Genomic DNA, 4,032 nt, shown 5'->3' with positions numbered 1-4,032 from the left:
GAAAAACTATCAGTGTTCAAAGCTGTAAAAAACTAAAAGGGACTGCGGTGTCAGTTTCCGATGACTTTTCAAAAGAGTCCTTGCTGACAAGAAACAAAAAAACTGTGGGAGTCGGCCCGCGAGGAAGAACTGAGGGGAGCGAAGGTTAAGCTTGTTCACGACAAACTTTACGTTAACGATGAAGCGTATACGCGGGACCCAGAAAAAGAACAAAGGGTATAAAAAAATGCACCCCTACGGCCCAGTTCCCAACCATGCTTCGGGGCAAAATTGACATCGGAAGGGTGCCAGATTAATCATAGTTACGCTAAATACACAGAATGTCATGAACAAGGCTGCCCAACTAGAAAGTGTAATATTGTACCCCGACCATCACATGGTTGTAATTACAGAAACATGGCTGCGACACTTCGAAGTTTTTCCGGCCGGATATGATATTTTACGCCGTGATAGAGACACTAGAGGTGGGTAAGTTGCGTTGCTTATAAAGCGGTCCCTGAAATATCAGGCTGTAACACATTTTCCATCCCTTGAAAATGTATGGTGCAAAATATTCCTAAAAAAACTGCACCATTTTGGTCGGTGGAATAGCCTGAGGGATTAGTTTTATTGAAAAGGTGGACGATGTTTTGACGCAACATGTTAATGAACGCGCTAAACTAATTATTATTGGGGATTTTAATTTACCATACATCAACTGGGCAGAAAGAGTTGTTGAAAGGTCAGGCGGCAAACAAGATGACTACATGCTAGAAGTGTAATGTTAAAACACGGTCTAGATAAAATAGTGTTGGAACCCACCAGAACATGCGGACCACGAAATTACATTTTAGACCTTTGCATTCTTTCGATGGGTTCCTTTGTTTACGAGGTATCGGTTGTAGATAGGATTTCAGACAACAAAATGGTGCGCGTGACAGTAAGATGTGATAGCCTACTTAAAGAAAGGTAAAATAATATTGCACTCGTTTATAACTTCGCAAACACTGATGACACATCCGTCTTAGATTATCTTGAATACTCCTTTGATTCCCTATGTCCGAACAATAACGTGGAAAACATCTGGAAGCATTTTAAGGAAACAGTAAATCACTGCTTCATATCATTGGTCCCACGAAGAGTAAAAAAAAATCAATCAAACAAATTCGTGGGTTGCACAAAAGATCATCCATTTGAAACGCAAATTGAAACGTAAACAATTATGTAAGTACAGGAACCCATCTGTAATTAGTTCTTTATGTCAGGACATAAAAACAAGGTAAAAAACGCCAAAATCAAATTGGTTTGCAAATACCATGAATTCGCTTTTGACAACAATGCCCAATAAGTTCTGGCAACATTTGTCTCCTAAAAAAAAAAGGTGTAAAGGAATTCCTTGTGGATGGAACTATAAGTGGTAAAAAAAAAACACCAGCCATGCCAGATGAATACAACAAAGATTTTCATTTGTTTTTTTTCAGCTGACAATTCTGTGAATACTATAACAATCGATGAGCCTGACTTGTTAGCGCAAGATATTCAAATTAACTTTGAGGGAGTAAGGGCTCTACTGCTAAATATTGATGTAAAGAAACTCCAGGACCAGATAGAATTTCGAACAAATTTCGGAGACGCTATTGCGAACCGGTATAACACTTTCTGACTACCATCTTTCAGAAATCTCTCGACGAATGTCGCTTACCAAATGACTGGCTAACCGCCAAAGTTGTACCAATTCACAAATCGGGCAACATTCTTAGCGTAGAAAACTAAAGACCGATTTCGTTGTCATCAAATTCATGCAAAATTGTCGAACCCATTATCAGTGAACGGCTCGTAGATTTCATGAAAAACAACAACCTTTCCGCAACAAACAGCACTGTTTCCGCAGGAAACTCTCGACTATTACTCAGCTATTTGAATCAACACATCAGTTTGGTGAAGAACATAAACGCACGTGGGCAAGTCGATGTTGTGTCTATCGACCTATCAAAGGCATTCGACCGAGTCATACATAGCAAGGTACTAAAGAAATTACTGCGTCTCGGTGTTGATAAGAGCTTGGTTTCTCCCATCAAGTCATATCTTTCTTATCGGACGCAGTATGTTCAAAATAGACGGCCTTGCTTCATCTGTTCTGCCTGTCTCGTCTGGCGTACCCCAGGGCTCTGTTTTGGGGCCGGTTTTATTTTCAATTTATGTTAACGATATCGCTTAAAATATTGATTCGGCTGTGAAAGTACGATTGTTTGCTGACGATTGTTTGGTTTACATTAAGGTGGAAAGTGCTGATGATCAAATCTTGTTGAATCGTTCTGTGTTGACTATTTTTCGATGGTGTGAGAGGTGGAATATACGCATCAATTTTGATAAGACAACTGTCGCAAGTATAACCAAAAAGAAGACTCCTTTAATGTTTTCGTCCGAGATAGATGGTATACACCTGCAGCGTTCTAACATTTTTAAGTATATCGGTGTTCCAATATCAAGCGATGTAAACTGGAACATGCATGTTGGAAATGTATGCAATTTGGCGTATAGAAAACTGTTTCATAAAAATATCTCTTAGAGTAATGAACTCCAATGTCAGAACCAATGTTTTTAAAACCTTGGTGGGCCAAACCTTAGAGTACGCATCAATAATATGGGACCTCCCCACACGAACCCAAAATAATTAAGTTGGAGCGTATTCAAATGCTTCTTGGCAGGTTCATATTTTCTAGATATAATAGACACGATTATGTTTCGGAACTGTTAAGAGATGCCCAGCTATCCTTTTTAGCATTAAAGCGTAAAATTGCACGACTATGATGTTTTTCTTTACTGTATTATAGCCATTTTATTATCGACACGCAAAACTACATAACACCTCCTGGTAGACGGTCCCGACGCTTAAATAATGAATTATCAGTTGATCCTTTTATTCCCATTATTGACATCTATGAATACTCGTTCCTTGTGAAGACCATTGAAGAATGGAATAGGCAGCCCTCGAGTGTTCTTTTCGGCGTATCTTTTGTTGAAAGATTTGAAGAAAGGTTGATGGATTGGTTTACTGATGATTAGCTCCATCTCTCCATTGTCACTCTCAGTAGCAGTGCATTTATGATTATCAAATGTATAACGTCTGTGTACTTATATTTGTGCATTTTATTGTACCACCTCCTGCAATATATCCGAAAGGGTTGACAGTATTTGAAATGAATACAAAAATGAAAAATAAACGGATGGTGAATTAAAATTTGGATTTCAGAAAACAATGCAGTAGCTGAAGGCCGGACGCTACAATCCCAGTAACACTACTCGTAAGGCGATATCTCGAATCGACGGCCGTATTTTCGGGGAAAAAATGGTCGAGATTGAACGAGGCCGACGAGGAGCGTGACATCAAGATATCTCGTTTCCTCCTCTCTTCGTTTCGTCCCCTCAAGGCAGCGGGGTGGAGAAGACGCGAGGCCGTTCCCTCTCCTTCTCGAAGAAACAAGACGTGAACATATCTGTCAAACGCGCCTCCTTTTCTTGAAAAATATTGTCATCCGTTCAATATATTGTTGTATGAGTGATGTTTTGATGTTCTTAGCATCCATTACACGCTTTTACCGCCGTGCTTTGTGAAATCCAGATTTCGGTTCAGCATCCGTTTAAATGTGAGCACAAGATATTATAATTATCTATCACAGAAATGTTGCAGTCCCTTATTTTTGTACTGAGAGGAATTTTTATTTTGTTTGTGATTCTAAGAAAAAACGTTTTCTCAAGATTCAAGCTCATCTTCCAATGGTCGCACCAATCCTGTATAGAATTTAAACTCCAATACACTCTGAACACTTCGACACATTACTACTTTAAACAATGCACAGTCATCCGCAAATAAACGAAGGCTGACACCTGGGACAACAATATTAACAATATCATTAACATATATCAAAAACAGTAATGGCCCCAGGAAACTTCCTATTGGTACTCCTGAAATCACATCAAGTATTTCTGAGCAGCCAGCACCAACCTCTACATACTGTTTACAGCTCCGCAGGTAGGAGCCAACCCATTTTA

General features: G+C 39.3%; 1 pseudogene; it reads left to right on the top strand.

Annotated features, from left to right (window-relative positions):
- The first annotated feature begins 2,461 nt into the window (after positions 1–2,461).
- On the top strand, positions 2,462–3,045 carry LOC121838143 (annotated as a pseudogene).
- The last annotated feature ends 987 nt before the right edge of the window (positions 3,046–4,032 follow it).

Source organism: Ixodes scapularis, unplaced genomic scaffold (genome assembly GCF_016920785.2).
Source record: "Ixodes scapularis isolate PalLabHiFi unplaced genomic scaffold, ASM1692078v2 PGA_scaffold5__190_contigs__length_132052651, whole genome shotgun sequence".
In the NCBI taxonomy this organism is placed as follows: domain Eukaryota; kingdom Metazoa; phylum Arthropoda; class Arachnida; order Ixodida; family Ixodidae; genus Ixodes; species Ixodes scapularis.
Note: the sequence above shows the minus strand (reverse complement) of the source record. Positions and strands in the feature narration are given on the sequence as shown.